This window comes from Ixodes scapularis, unplaced genomic scaffold (assembly GCF_016920785.2).
Source record: "Ixodes scapularis isolate PalLabHiFi unplaced genomic scaffold, ASM1692078v2 PGA_scaffold5__190_contigs__length_132052651, whole genome shotgun sequence".
NCBI classification, from domain to species: Eukaryota; Metazoa; Arthropoda; class Arachnida; order Ixodida; family Ixodidae; genus Ixodes; species Ixodes scapularis.
Genome location: NW_024609880.1, coordinates 55,432,053 through 55,448,793, shown reverse-complemented (window position 1 = coordinate 55,448,793; position 16,741 = coordinate 55,432,053).

Sequence of the window (16,741 nt, the reverse complement as noted above, 5' to 3'; positions counted from 1 at the left end):
CACCTGACCTTGCATCCTCTCTTACGTATTTACCTGCCATCAGCGATCACTGTTTACTTCACTTTCACCTAAGCGCTCCTGTATTTGTCTTCACAAAAGCGAAGAATAACTCTTTTCTTGATTATGGCAGAGCTGATTTTGAGGCTATAAACATCGATTTGGCGCTCTTCCTTGACTTTTTCCTATCCAATTTTTTTGAACGCTCTGTCGAGGTTAATTGGGCAATGTTCAAAAATAAAGTCAATTCCCTTATCGATTCTTACGTCCTACGTCGCTTTCTTACTAATAGCTCCACGTCCCCATGGTTTAATAGTGCCTTATAAGACTTTCAAATAAAAAGCAACGCCTGTTCCGCACTGCTAAGCCTGCAGACACTGTTGAGCGCTGGGTGGTTTACCACAACGCAGAAAATTTATACAGAAATGCAATTAAGGACGCTAAACAAACTTTCTTCAGCCAAACCTTGCCCCGTCTGTTATCAACTAGTGTCAAAATGTTTTGGAGCGTTATTAATGGCAAGAAAGACAAGGTTATTTTGCTTTATTACTTTGATGGCATTGTTATATCTAATGATGACCCTGCAAAAGTTCTCAATGAGGTGTTTGTACAATCGTCTTCTAGGGATGTAAGCTGTTCCCTTGTTACTTACCCTAATTATGATTTTTTTCCCATGGACCCGCTTGTGTTTGATTTTGATGGGATTGTTAAGCTGATCGACAACCTCAAAGTGTCTTCATCATGTGGTATTGATAATATTAACACTAAGTTTCTAAAGAATACTAAAATGTACAGTGCAATTTTTCTTACTAAGATTTTTGAGCAATCTATTCTTACTGGTGTCCTTCCTGAAGATTGAAAAACTGGCAAAGTGGTTCTACTTCATAAATCAGGCGACAAACACTGCCCTGAAAATTATAAACCCATTTCCATAACCACCATAACCAGTACTCCTTGTAAAATGTTAGAGCATATTATTTATTCACATCTTGTTAAATATCTCGAATCCAACTCTTTTTTCTCGTCCTCACAGCATGGCTTTCGTAAATTTCTTTCTTGTGAAACACAATTTCTCGTATTTACTAACGATTTATTTTCATTACTCGATCATGGATCCCAGGTTGACTGTATTTTTCTTGATTTCTGCAAAGCATTTGATAAAGTTTTTCACCAACTAGTACTCTTCAAGCTTAGCGAGCTCAACCACAACGCAGAAAATTTATACAGAAATGCAATTGAGGACGCTAAACAAACTTTCTTCAGCCAAACCTTGCCCCGTCTGTTATCAACTAGTGTCAAAATGTTTTGGAGCGTTATTAATGGCAAGAAAGACAAAATTATTTTGCTTTATTACTTTGATGGCATTGTTATGTCTAATGATGACCCTGCAAAAGTTCTCAATGAGGTGTTTGTACAATAGTCTTCTAGGGATGTAAGCTGTTCCCTTGTTACTTACCCTAATTATGATTTTTTTCCCATGGACCCGCTTGTGTTTGATTTTGATGGGATTGTTAAGCTGATCGACAACCTCAAAGTGTCTTCATCATGTGGTATTGATAATATTAACACTAAGTGTCTAAAGAATACTAAAATGTACAGTGCAATTTTTCTTACTAAGATTTTTGAGCAATCTATTCTTACTGGTTTCCTTCCTGAAGATTGAAAAACTGGCAAAGTGGTTCTACTTCATAAATCAGGCGACAAACACTGCCCTGACAATTATAAACCCATTTCCATAACCACCATAACCAGTACTCCTTGTAAAATGTTAGAGCATATTATTTATTCACATCTTGTTAGATATCTCGAATCCAACTCTTTTTTCTCGTCCTCACAGCATGGCTTTCGTAAATTTCTTTCTTGTGAAACACAATTTCTCGTATTTACTAACGATTTATTTTCATTACTCGATCATGGATCCCAGGTTGACTGTATTTTTCTTGATTTCTGCAAAGCATTTGATAAAGTTTTTCACCAACTAGTACTCTTCAAGCTTAGCGAGCTCAACCTTGACCCTCAGATACTAACTTGGATTGAGTGTTTTCTTACTAATCGCTCTCAGTTTTTTCATGTAAATAACTTCAATTCTTCAGTATCTTCTGTTACTTCTGGCGTCCCTCTAAGTCCTTTGTCAAATAAATAAAAATAAATACGTAAAACCTCCTATTATTTAGCTCTGCGATGCTGCGCATTGGAAGAGACGAGACATGTATCTTGTTAGTGCTGAATGCGTGTACGTAGCAAAAATGTCTTGATACGCTCCGCCAAGACTGAGATAGGAGTAGAATTGCCGGCGTCAAGTCCTTGTCTTCGAGCGCTACCATGTATTCGCCTAATCGTTATGCGAACCGATTGCGTAAATGAAGCTTCTGATACTCGTCCATATCTGAAAAAAACGTGACGATGAGACGGCATGGGAAGGCGCTATATGTGGTATAGGGCGTTAAACGGTTTAGCACAACGAAGGCAGGTGCACGCGTGGCCTCGGAGAAAGGTCACCTTGCTGCTCTGGGTCGAGTAGTGCGTTCAGGCTCCAAAAAACATGGTGCCGTTAATAGTCTCCGCTGGTCCCTGGACGCGTCACAGACACTTCACAATGACGTCACAGTGACGTAACCTTTCGAAGCAGACACGCATGACTCCGCTACCCACCGCCAGCGTTCGTATTACGGTTCGGCCATATACTCAAAGCCGATCGATCTCTATGACTGCTAAGACTGCTAGCTAACAGTTGCGCTCGTAGCAACGTATATGTTTTGACCAAGCGGTCAGGAAATCTTTTCAACAAAGTTCGTTAAAAAAAGAAAAGTACTGTGGAGACTGGATGTTTATCCAACACCTCCTAGAAAACGGGGCCTTAGTGCTCAATTTTCTACGTCATTTAAAGAAGTTCAACGCGAGGCACACATTGGACACGAGTGTTGTGTGGGAGTTCAGCTGAGACTCGTGTTCCTACTGACTAAAGTGGGTACAAGTTTGAGCTAAACGCTGACGGCCAGCCATCGTGTCCTACCTACACACCCAGAGCAGCAAGGTGCATGGTAAGCGACACGCCATTGGTTGTTTCGGCGCTGGTTGGCTGCGTGGTGTTTTCTTGTTTGAGCCGTTTTTAATAAAACTTCAGTTGATAGTCAGCGCTTGTCCTGTGCTCTTCTCTCGTCGTCTTCCTCTTTTTGCGCGCTGTTTCCAATTTCCGAAGTCATGAACCAACTCGCTGCATCGCCACCTTACTACACACCACGTTGGCCTTCTTTAGGTGACGGAGAGAATGAACCTTTTCCGAGAAGCGTTCTGCGCACGCGCGAGCACCCGATGCCAAGCGGCGGAAGTCGGAACGAAAAATCGAGGAAATTCGGAAGGAGGCTGTGGATCAGCGAGTAGAACACGTAATTGCAGCATATATATAACTGTGTTACACAAAAAAAAAAAAAAAAAAAAAGTGGCCGGAAGGAAAAACACGACGTTTGGGTGGACGCCACGGATGCCCCCTTTAAAGTCACGTTGGGCACGCGCCGCATCTCAGAGTGCGAAGAAACTGGTAGTGTATCTCCCATTATCGATTGGTAGCGCAGGTAGGTCACTTTCTCGATTTTTAGTTCGTGCAGCCACCGCCTGGCGCCGTCAGTATGTGGAAAAGGTCCATTGAGCACTCAGGCCTTGTTATCTAGGAAATGTTGGTGTAATGGATTTATAAATAAAGTAGAAAGAGAGAGACAAAGAGAAAGTGAAAGAGAAATACAAAAAGAGAAAGTAAGGAAGCTTCGATGGCCCCCATTATGACTTCCAAAGATCTTTGTGGAGGACATGTGAGTCTAGTTATAGGCGCGACCTTCAAGAACAGCCTCTCGATATTTGTCATAGTACCTGCTACGTGTGCGCTGAGGCAAGAAAATAAAACTGAAGGTAAACAACAAAAGAGCAGCAAGCAAGCAGAGGCATTGTGCGTTTCGAAAGGAGCCACGACTAAAAGCCTCAGCTTCCAAAACGAAGATGAATGGTCGGCCCAGCAAATGAATGGTCGTCCGACCAACAACAAACACGGCTGTCGTCGCCGTTGCTGGGCAGGTGATCGGACCCAACGCTGATCTACGCAGACGGTCGGGCCGCCGACGAGCAGACGACAAGGTCTACCATCTTCGTGTCGCTGGGGGCGTCGACCGCACTTGCGGGAGAAAAAAATAAATAAAACAAAATAAGCGCGACGGCGGTGGTCCCGCGAAGGAAAAACACATTTGGCCGGAACAAAGGCGAACGGGGGTTTATGACAGCCCAAAAACGGAGGTATGAGTGCGCGTCCCTATGAACACGTACTACCTCGTCGCGTGTGCCTCAGCGGCTCGGCGGCGGCGTCGGCGGTGCCGCTGGGCCACCCGAACGCTCGGGGGAAAAAAAAGCGTACCGACAGGCGGGGAGACATGCAGCCGCGGGGTATTTGGGTGGTGATTTTACAAACGTGCCGACAAAGTCAGAGAGACGAGGAGGGAAAGAACAAAGAAATAACGCGCCGGACGAAAGCACCTGACTCCGTTTTGCTCTATAAGCTGACAGTGGGGTGGAAGCTACGCGTTCGCCGAACCAATCGGCTGCTTCCCCTCCATCGCCTGAGCCCGTCTCTGCGCCATTCCTCTAGGTCACGTGACACTCACACTACAGTGTATTGGCTGGGATGGCCCGTAGCATCGGCTGGCGGTAGCGTCGTAACGCGAGACGGGGTACAGCAGCACTCACGGCGGCGTCCACTGCTAAAGGTACAAATAAAAACGTTGTGGTACAGGAAAAAATAACATAAAGGTGCGCGGACGAGTGCGGCGCCCAAGTCGAAAGTGCGAAAAAAGGAGAAGAGGCCAATTTCCGCTGCCGCGGCGGGAGCGGGCGGCGACGGCGATTTCGTGGTATTCGCATTGTACTTGGTTTCGTTCTACTGCGTGTTTTTCTCGTTTTTTTTTTTTAGTCGATAGTTGTTTTTTGTTTGTTTTAATGGCATGTTTACCTACATGTGCTTAGAAGATTCCGAGCTGATGTCGAGTTAATTGATCTATGTGGATGACACAAAAAAAAAAAGTGAACAGAAAAAAAAAAATCGATTTTCTTGTATGGCGACAGAAATGCTTGCACGCATCCTAGAACGTGCGTTCATATTTGGTCCGTCTCGACGTTCAGGTCCACAGCAGCTTCACTGACAGGATTAGAACGGCTCGCAGGAAGATGTGTGGGTTGTCCCACCTCCAGCGCTAGCGTCTCGCGAGCTTCGATCGTGCCAATCCAGCCATCAATACGCACGGTCGAAGGCGACGCGCGCGATCCGGAGGACGGGAGTCTGAAAAAGATGCTCTGCCGTTCTCATCCCGAATTTTTTTTTTCTTTCATTGTGACGATCGATAGTGGCGTCTGCTTTGCACTAAGCAGCAAGAAGGAGGCGCCCACAAGAAATTCGAGGAACAGAGATCGGACTAGAGCCACTGAACAGGTTTCCAGAGTATCGAGACTCCTAAGCTCCGCGCCGCGGCGCACAAATTCATCCATATTCGTGCCGCCATTGCGAAGCCTTGCATAGTACACTCTACGATAACTGTACCCATACCGGGACGCCTTTTTGCACGTCGTCAGGGCGCAGTCACGTGACAACAGGGATCACGTGATCAACTACGTACGCTCTCCCTTCCCTTACCTTCCTTAGATCAGGGGTCTCCAACTCATATTAGTTTTTGTGTAAAAACAACAGCGCTGGCGTTTCACGTTGCAAAGCAGCAGACTCTTTCAGCAACACCCAGAGACTCCCTAAAGAGAGGATATCATGCTATTTGTTTTGTTCTAAAATCGTCGTTTTGCCAGTGACATCTCTAGCTTTGATGTGTTTATCCGAGAGCTGTTGTATTCAGACACACAAACCTACACAGCCAGCATTAGTTGTCAACGGGCAGGCCGTTTCGCAAACTAGACGAAGTACCGTGGACGCGAGTCTCGAGCGCAGGCCACACCGGCGGAGACCGCGGATCATGGGATAAAGGAACAAATGGTCCCTGAAAGACTGGTTCCGGAACTAATGGTCCCAAGTTCAAGGTAGGAAAAAATGGTCCCTTAAGAAGATTGTTTTGAAACTAAGATATACCATGCAATATCCTTCATCCGTTATGCAATCGGTGATTTCCTGGTGGAATGAAGGATTTCGTCTATATTTTGAGGCCGGGTACTTCAAAGAAAGTGGTCGGGTATTGAACTTAATTTTATTCAGAATCGTCAGAATATTTCCGAAATGAATACTGTCCAACAGTTATCTCCTAACTGTTAATTTACTTACCTCACACGATAATATAGGAGTTATTACTATTTTTATACAAGAGGCTTTAGAATATTTATGATATCAGTAGGCTTTCTGAAACGCAAAATGAGTACCCCTAGTCGGGTTCATACCACAAGAGCGAATGACGTTTTAGCGAACAGCGAAATTTGAGCGAATCGACGTTTTAGCGAATAACGGGGCCGCGCGTTAACCCATTCGCCGCGCTGCGCTTACAAAAATATGAACCCACTTGGCCCACCCGTAAACGCCGCTTTGCGGCAGCCGACTATTCGCTAAAGTGTCATTCGGTGAAACGTGGGCGTTCGCTAAAACGTCATTCGATCAAGTAAGTGCCTCCCCCCCAGTCATACCTGTTGAAGCCATGAAACCCGAATTACTCCCATCTCGTCATGACGCGTGGTGATAGCACACATAACAAGCGGATCTCGATGCCTTTATAAGTGCGTGAGTTTTCCATAGCGCAAAACATTTCTGAGCTCAGAAATGTATGAAAACTGGTCGAGTTCGCGCAACCGGCAGCCTCAAAATTCGGCGAGTGTTATAGGACTTTATCGGATTTATCCGAAAACGCAGAAGCCACATTGGCGATATTTATCTGGGACAATTTTTTCCTAGCTTGTACTTGGGACCATTAGTTCCGGGACCATTTGTTCCGGGACCATTTATTCCGGGGCCATTGGTTTCGGGACAATTTGTTCCGTTTCCCCGGATATCGTTCCAGTGGTTGTGGGGGGCTGGCTGCGAGGGTCCGGAGTGCTACAGAGGTTTACGCACAGACGTAGACAAAGCATCGAATGACCCCTCCCCCCCCCCCCCCCCCCCCCTTCTTCCCCGGGGGTGGTCACCACCGTATTCTTGGAATCCAGTGTGATCTTTCGCTGCGCTTGTGTTCGCGAGACTCATGTTGTGTCTGGCAACTGCTCCGCTTATCTCGTGGTTTTAACGTACCTAAAGCTTGCACTCCATCGGACGGCTTCCCCCGTGAGACATTTCCCTAGGGCCTCTACTCCCTTACAACGCTTACTACGGCTACTACCCCGTGAGGCACGTCCTTGGGATTGTTGCCGGAATCATCGGAATCAGTTTATTTTCTCCGACCATAAATAAACCAGAGCTCGTGTCTCAAAGTTTGGGCTCCAGCCGTGAGACCTGTCCTTGGGAGCTGACCTTTTGGCCTCCTGGCGAGGATCATTTTGCCCGTCCGAGTGGCTGAGAGTGCGTCGGCATTAGTATATAGCCAATAAGATTCTAACTAGGCCCTGGCTAGATGGGACAGGTTTCGGCGCACTGTCATAACCCCCGACCGGACGGAAAATCGTCGAGTTTGAACGGGACCGAGTGGGCTACCGCGGTTCGCCGCGTTCTTCTGTCGTACGCGACAGCATCTGCTGTGCGGCGTAGCCACCGTCCTCACCATGCGCGGGAGGAACGCTTGACGCCGATGCGTTCGTTTTGTTACTGCTTAACTACGTAAGCCGTGTGAGGCACTTAGTTACAGTTTTTAATAAATGTGCCGTCTTCGTGTATACTTGCTTTACGCAGCAGCACAGTTTAGTTTTGTTTTCCATATCCATTACAACTTCGCCTCCAAGTCCGTTATTTTTTCGCCGTCGGATACAACAAGAAGAAGCAATAAGTCTTCTTCAACTCCAGCCAGCATCCGGACCTATCTTCCACGTTCACATCCAGGTCGCCGACGGTAGACACCCTCCAATGTACCAATCCAGGTCCGGGACCATAACAACCTAGCATCTCTACTCAACTAAACTTTGGGTTTGTACCGGGTGGGGTTATTAATATACCCCCCTTCCGCCAAAAGGCTGATATTTTTTTAATAGAATTAGAAACCGAGAGCACAATCGTTGCTATGTCGCTCAATTCACTCGGGAATTATCCGAGTTTAATAGGTCTCGAAAAAAATATTTTATATATGGTAGTTTTTGCTTTCCTGACGATTTTATAGGAGAACTATTAGAAAATACCTATAAGTTTACGGTACGTTAAGCGAAATAATTCTCCAACTAAAAGAAAACAAATTACCGCCAAATATCTTTGGTCATAAAAGTAAAATTACGTTTCCAAAGGAATTAGTCTGGGGAGCTACTATAAAAACTAATCACATAATATTTTGACTACAGAAAAGAGTGCTAAGCATCGCGTGTAACATGCCCTATGATTATCATACCGATAAACGTTTTGAACAACTAGAGGTATTAAAATATATATGAACATTATGGTCATAGACTTAGTATATTATGTAAACAGCAACACGAGACAAATAGATTTTTGTTCACATGCATCAGGCAGAGCAAAAGTTCCAACATATTCCAACCGTCACCTAGACTTCCGGGTGGTAGAAACCTCGCGTTCAGGGTATGAAATTCGAATGATTAAACGGCCCTTGTCAAGTTTATTAAACCCACTTGTGCATTCAGATATATAAGATCATGTAGCACTCGTTAACTTCGGAATTATATTCTTTCAAAATAAAGTCATAAAGCTGCTCTTTGTTCTGTACATGCATCACTATATTACTTCATTACTGGTAGGTAACTTGTATTACCGCTCTTGAATTTTTTTTAATGTATATTGCGTTATTTTAAGTATTATATAATTTCCTGTATATGTAATCTTTGCAACTGCTGTGCGACTGTATTGGGGTTGAGGACCTGTCAAGCTGCTTGAACAGCTTTTTTCCTCAGCTCCCACCACACTTATGTGGTAAATAAAGCTTATTATTATTAAGTGGATGGACGAAAAGAGCTAGGTCAATATGTACATATGGCACATGCAGCCCTCGAGGCATAGGAGCGAAACATCGCAGCCAAGAGATACTTGTGGGCTGCATGCCAGGGAGTCGCGAGCCGCATAAGGCCCGCCGGCCGCGTGTTTAAGACCCCTTGCTTAGAGCATGCTATATGAGGTTGTTCTTTAGTAAAACCAAGCACCCGCTCCATGCCGCAGTCCCCAACAGGCAGTGGAAACAGCGCCTTGCATGCGAGCGGCCAGTGTTCAATAGTTTCTTCGTCTGCTCCACACGCCGTGTCCGTCACACCAGAGTCGTACTTGCGTCGGTATGGTCAGCGATGCGTAAGACGCAAGGTTGTATGTGGCCGCATGCCAGTATAATCGAGCGGTCCCTCTCGAGAGCCCTCACTTGATCCTGCACTGTAGCCATCTATTTAGTCTCGTGTTTGGTGGCCAAGGAGAAGATGCCAAACTTTGTGCCAAGCCGAAGAGACGCCTGGCTCCCAGCGGTGCTACTGCTAAAGCGCTGGATGAATTTTATAAAGTTTCAAAGTATACCGCCAAGCTGCTGCGTGCTGGGACGCACTTGAGTCAAAAATGACGGAGCGTCACCGCCAACCTAGTTTGTCGCGGCGGCGCGGCGACGGCATCTACAGTAAACCGACAGGAGCGCGTCACCGGCAGCCACAGCAAACTAGGAGCGTGCGTGTCTGGATGTGACATTCGCCGTGCAGCCAAAAATGGCGACGCGTCACCGGCATCCAATAGGAGCACCCGCTGCACGATCGAACGATGGCGGTGCTTGGATAAGTCAGGATATCCAGCGATTTAGCTCCAGCTAAAGTTCCCTAAAGGGGCCATGGAATGGATTTTGTCCTGGGATAAATAATTTTAGATTGCCACTTTACTAACCGCATATCGTTTAATGGAGGAAAAAAAGAGCAGGAAGTCCAAAGCCAGCATTTCAGTACGAACATTTCAAAATATAGCGGACTATTTTGTATCTCCTTTTCTTCGAAACCTCTCCACCCTTTCACTATGATACATTGGCGGTAACCAAAACACGTCAGCCGACCCCAACTTACGCAATGGACAAGAGAACTGCGTTCCTCGGATGTCTGCTTTCGTCAACAGTCAATCTGGAGACAATTATTTGGATCAGCTTTCGTGGCCATTGGGTGCCCTGACGGAACTTACCATCACTCGCGAATTCCATGTTCTATGGGGTGCCTATAAGGACGGTGGTAGCTTGGAGTCATCGCACCCGTGCCCAAGCACATCACAACGACGGGATTTCTCAACTCGCTCTTTTAGTTGAGGATTAAAGCTAAGAAGGAAGAACTTAAGAAATCGTTTCATGACTTCTTAAACAAAATTCACGCCTACAAGTACTGCCAACCATTTGTATGGAAACGTGCAAGACACGTGCCACGAGCGGGTGCTCCGTCTCCATCCGTTTCCAAGGGCCGCACATTTCAGTGCTGCGCCGCCATTTGCTTCTAAGGGCCGCTCGAAACACGGGCCTCGTGCACTGGCGCATGTGACGCTACTTGAAAGACAAACGCAAACACGTCGAGGGGCTTTAGCTACTGCAGCCTGTTATACTCCGTTTCACCTTATGTTGTACCGCAGCGAAGGCTAGAAGCGCGAGCTCATAGCGTTGGCAGCTGCTCTAAATTCACGAGAGCGTGTGACTCCGAGATGTGCCCCAGAGTAAGGAGCTCGCGCTTGTAGCCTTTCCTGCGGTACATCATAAGGTGAAACAGAGTATAGCACCACGCAACTGTAGGTAGTAGGTGTTCCTGAGAAATAGATATCACTAGCCGCGCGCCGTGCGGACCGTGCGCTAGAACCGCGTTTGGGTCGCAGAAAAGCCAGAGCCGTTTATACTGAGAGTTTGGCCTTCTCAAGGAGATTTTGACAGCGCGACAAACACAGCAGCGCAGTCTGACAACCGGGGGATGACTACTTCCGTCCGCCATTTTGTGGCTCTGACTAATAAGAACTCTATGCGATTTCCCAGGAATAAACAAGACAAAGAAATAACGCCATTTTGTGTCTTCGCGAATCTGCTGATTCTTGCTGGTAACAAGCTCCGCCAATTGGCCAAACGTTCTCAGTATAAACGGCTTTAAGAAAAGCCTCTGCCGAACGCCCCCAGCGGCCAACCGAGGCACTTCATCGCCGAGAGCATCTCACATATGGAGCTATTTTGTGGACAGGTTAAGATTAGGCTAGGTCGTGGTGACGGCACATGTCTCACGTGACTGCTGCCGTCCAGTGCAACGTTACTGGAGCAAGCTCCAGTAACGTTGGTCCAGTGTTGCCACAGGAAATCAGAACATACGCGGCTAGAGTGAGGCTGCTGTCGGCAAAGGGGAGATCGGTGGCCGACTGGGCTAGCGCACGCCAGCTGGGAGCACGTGGAGCGAAAACTCGCCCTGCAGAACCCAGGGATCTTGGGCTCAATCTCCAGCCCTGCAGGTTTCGATCTGGATGAGCATCGTGGCGCACTACTGCGTGGGGCACGTTAAAGACCCCAGGCTAGTGGTTGTACCGCACTGGCTAAATTGCTCATCTACAGCTGAGAGACAAGTCGTCAGTTGAGGCAGACTAAGTTCAGGCTGTATAAACATACACACACCAATATTTTTGTTTTTGCTGTTTAGTGACACTATTTTCGACACTCCCAGCGTAGCTCATTTAGTGGCGCTACCTAAACCTATCAGTTGACAAGCTCCGCGAAAAAGCGTCGTTCCAAAACGGTTCTTCTCTTTCGGCTGCACGTAAGCAGGTACGGGCGGATAGCGATACCAGCTCCACCAGCATGCAACACCTTCACGGGCAATAAGAAGACCCGTTTTCGAGCAATATTTTTGAGAAAAATCTTGCGCGAATTTGATGTTTATTATAAAAACCACAATTGAATCACTTTACACTGGAGGCAATGTGCATCCAACACTGCACCGGTTTCGCCGCTTCTCTTTATTGACTCCGTAAGTGTGACGTTATGGGCCCAAACAAACCGTTGCTAGGGTCGTTGTTATGGACAAATACACGTGGCTAGGTTTCGCTACGAAAACCCGACCGTTCAAAAATCAGGAGTAGGATTTAAACTTCCGAAAATCACAGATATAGAAAGCTTGAATGTCATATATCTTTCGACAGAAGTGTGCCAGTAATCGCTTGTTTCTGAAATATTTACGACTGCAACTTCCGGTCCTCAAGATGCGCCTGCAGCAGACGACGAATATAAGAAGTATGCCGTCTGCCACACGCCGGCAGGCCAAGTCGGCAACGTCGTTTGAGTCTTGTGAATAAGGACGATATTCTAATATTGCAGTTGTATGAAATATAATGAGTTTCAAATTCATAGTGGAGTGCGATGCAAAATATGGTTTATCGAAAGCCCGGGCGTCGATCGAGATCATCGTCTACTAAAAGATCGCATTGGACCCGTGAGGAAAGCACTTTAGGCGATCGGTCGAGATCCCAAATTTTGTTTGTGGACTCGCGCTATGTGAGGGTGCGTCGTACCTGGTTGTAACCATCGCTGCAATGGTTACTGAAAAATCGCGATAGACACGCAATTCTTTAATAACCTGACAACCTCAATAATAATAATAAACAAATTACCTTGACGGCGTACGATTTGTTTCTCATACTGGCCTGCACTACGCCGGTAATGCACTTCAGGTCGTCGTCGTAAATGATCTGCATGACGTAATTTGATTTTACGGCATTTTCGCCCCTATGAACTAAGCTGGGTTCTTCACAATAATAAAAAAAAACGCACATTGCGGAGGCCTCTACGGCCACGGCAATGCACTTGTTTTTGTCGCTTGTTTACCGACGCAATTCAATGAAGACGCCCGCTGCAGCAGAGGCCAGCAAATCTATCGTGTCGTCTGTACCAAAGCAAAGCGGGGTGTGATACTTCAGAAATAGCTTTTATCGTTGCAATACGACACTAAACGACAAGAACATCTTCATAATTAGATATCAAGAAGTTAGGTTGCTTACAAAAAAAATTATTTACTTACTTGTAAGCAAAAATCTAGCCTCATGTGGAGTCTCCATGCATTAGTCCATAGCAACGCCCCTAGCAACGGTTTGTTTGGACCCACACGCCATGTTGTGACGTCATCACTTACGAGGTCAATAGGGCGGCTTGATAGACTCCCCATAGGGGAGCCAATCTAGGAATGACGAAGACAGGCAATGGTCCACCATCCGCCTAGATCAGATAGAGTTTGGCCAAAGCACCATTGGTCGAAAACGAGGTGGGTGTATTCCAGGGCGTCTTCAGAAATTCGAATGCGACTAACCAGAGCCGCGAATACTCTGGCGGTGGTCGCGAAATTTAAAATTATTAAGTGCATCGGAATGACTCTTGGTGACTAAAAATATTGTGCATGTCATGTTTCGATTATGCTCATGAAAAATTATCATGGAAGATATGTAAAGGTATACACGATATAAAATGAGTGAGCGACTAACAGAACGATCGACGTAATTCCTACGCGAGGTGCCGAGGACCGGGAATTTGCCACCCGAGGGGTCAGACTTTGTCCGAGAAAAATAGAGCTCGAGCGGCACACTCGTTTCTTACATGTTTTTGCACGATCATAATAAAATATCACGTGCACCATATTTTAAACCATGAAGAGTTACTACATTTAACTCTTACGCACTTATTAAAATTGTTTCTTGCTACCACCACTAGGAGATTAGGAGATTATTTCTGGCTTCTGATTAGCCAAGAGAGCATGTCAAGCCCTCTTTCTGCGTCTACGTGGTGCACCCCCTGGCTTTGCCCACTCCTCCCATTGACCAAACTCTCTCTATAAACGGCTCTGGCCTAGATTTTACTCGTTTGCGGCCCATTTGGGTACATTTTTTACCATGCTGTCAACCTAAAACGTAGACATCACGCGTATGACATCAGAGGCTGAAGGTGAACACTGGCGGAACCATGGCAACATGAGTGTACCACGGCATGCCAACTCGAGGAGACAAGGCCTATATCGTCCTACCGTTAATATGGTTTTTGGACGCGTGAAGAGTGGCTTTCTCGTATAACATAGATTTCGAAATGGATGAACACGCAACTCCCCTAACTCCGCTCCCTGCCGGAGCCGTTTATACTGAGACAGTTTGACCAATGGGCGGAGCTTGTTGTTCGCTAGAACCAGCGAATTTCGTGATATCATAAAATGGCGTTACTTCTTTGTCTTGCATATTCCTGGGAAATCGCATAGAGTTCCTATGAGTCGGAGCCACAAAATGGCGGACGAAAGTATACTCATTACCCGGTTGTCAGACTACGCCGTTGTGGTTGCCAGGCTGTGAAAATTTTCTTAAGAAGGCTCTGGCTTGGATCTCTCAGTATAAACGGCTCTGCTCTCTGGGAGCTTAGCGCCACCGAGCGGACGCGTCACGAAAAGGCGCCAGGCGTTGTAAAAAGTCTTTCAACTGTTTTCTTTTTATCTACTAACGTTAACTTGCAAGACAGCCGCAAACAGATTTATATCTTCGCGCGAAAAAACGAAACACAACAGCGCCGATCAAAATGGAAAAAGAAGAAGGTCAAGGGAACGTGTGTTCCGCATCCCCGGCGAGCACCGGAATGGCTCTTGGCACCTTGAAATAAGCGCAAGTCCCATCAGGGCCACTTGCTGGACGTCATGTTGTGAAACCAACGAGAAACGCATGGCTGACCAGCCCGAGGCCCTTGGACATACCGGGGACTCGGCAGCCCCTGCGCCGCCTTCGGTACTGGGGTTTAGTCCACAGCCAGAGACAAATGTCAAGTGTGCTTACCGCGATCCCAGCATCGAAGGCTCTACCGACATCCAGGAGCCCAACCCAGACGTACAGCGAGACAAGGGACAGCGAGGATGCGCTGCTGTTCATAATTCCGTCGTGGACACGCCGTCCCAGCCCTCTGGGTTCTCCGACGAGTTACAATACTCAATGTCCACCACAGAGGACTCTTTAAAAGTGAACAGCCCTTATAGCAGGAGGTCGCCTCCACCTGCCCCTCCTGGGACACCGGTTGAGACTCCAAATCAGCTGCCAATCCAGACTCGAGTACAAACACTGGCAGGGATGGTCAGTTACAGTAGGTTAAGTGTGCTGGACGTTCCAAGAGCTCAAGCAAAAACAGCAACAGCTGCGGCAGCTCTTCAGTACCGAGGTAGCTACAGTGATTCTACTCAGAAGGCCAGTGTTCAATTTTGGAGTTCCGGGAGCTCGGATAGTTCCGTTGTTTTGACAGATTTAAGTCGAAGGGATGGCGGAAGCAACAAATGTTTCCGAGACGGTGTTTCCAAGGACTGGTGCGGTGACGAAAACCACACCATCGAAAAAGAACAGAAAGAGGCAACGGTGGGTTCAAAGCAAAAGCTACTTGAGAAGGAAGAGAAAATGCAGACTATCGGAGGCTGGGGAGAAACACCTGGTCGAGAGGTGATCTTGGCGTATCCCGTATATGAGACGAATCCCGACTACGACGCGGACAAAGGCCGTGACGTCATTCGAAGGCTGGACCTCTTTGCCGAGAAGCGTAGCAGCCAAGAACTACTGACCCCAACGAGCAGATTGCGAAGCTCATTGCCGCTTGACCTACAGAATGCGGACACCGGGCCTCGACCACTGCGCCAAACTCTTAGTCAGAAAAAGACACGAACCGGCTCACCTCGCAAGCAGCTCACCTTCCTTTACGAGCAACGGCCGAAAAGAGGCCGTACAGGCTTCGATAGTGATGGCTCAGAAAATAAATTACGACGTGGGCGGAAGGGGCGGCGCGGTGACTCTCATATTGAGACGCACCGAAATCGCTACAGAGATCTGAAGTCTGAGACTCCGAAAGGCGGAAATCGAGGGTCAACGGACCTTAGGTACAGGACAAACGGTGAGAAAGTGCGGTCCCCACCCAACGCGAGAGACGAACGGGGAAGAGAGAAGCCTGTCGCGATTTTCGTGAATGAGGTCATGGACGACCTGATCGAGGAGTTCGACGCTCGACCTGTCGTCCAGTTTAGGGTGCCGACCCGCAGACGTCTGATATCTCCTGGTGACATTGGACCGCCGTCTCCATTACCGCCACGAGGGTTCACGTTTAAGTCATCTGGTACGTCCAGTCGAAGTAGGTCTACTCTACCCGACGCCTACCCTTCGGAAGGCAGGAGACCTAGATCAGAAAACCGAGATCGCGGTCCGCGACGCAGGGGAGGCGGCTCTCGGCGACGAGTCTCCAAGACGAGAAGGAGCAGTTCTTCAGATTTCAGAGATAGCCTGTCTTCGAGCAGGGAAGGACCCCAAAAAGAGGACCTGGAGAAAGTCTGGACCGTCTGTTCGCTCCTCGAAAGTATTACAGGCGATCTGGCGACGGAAGCGAAGCTTCATGATCCCACAATAGAGTCCCCGACATTCCGGCCACAGGACAATGAATACGAGACTTCTTCCGTGCAAGTCGGAAACGAAATGACCGACGACGACAAGGATTTTGTGACTCCTGAGTCTCGGAGGAGGTCCACATCGGAAACAAAAAGGTTAACAACCAAGAAGAGTAAGGCAAAAATTAAATCCAAGTCTAATATCAAAGAGAAGCCTAAAACGAAGGCTGCAGTCAGTGTCAAAGGTAACTTAAGGACTGGGTATAAGTACAACACATTTTCAGACGACAGCGAG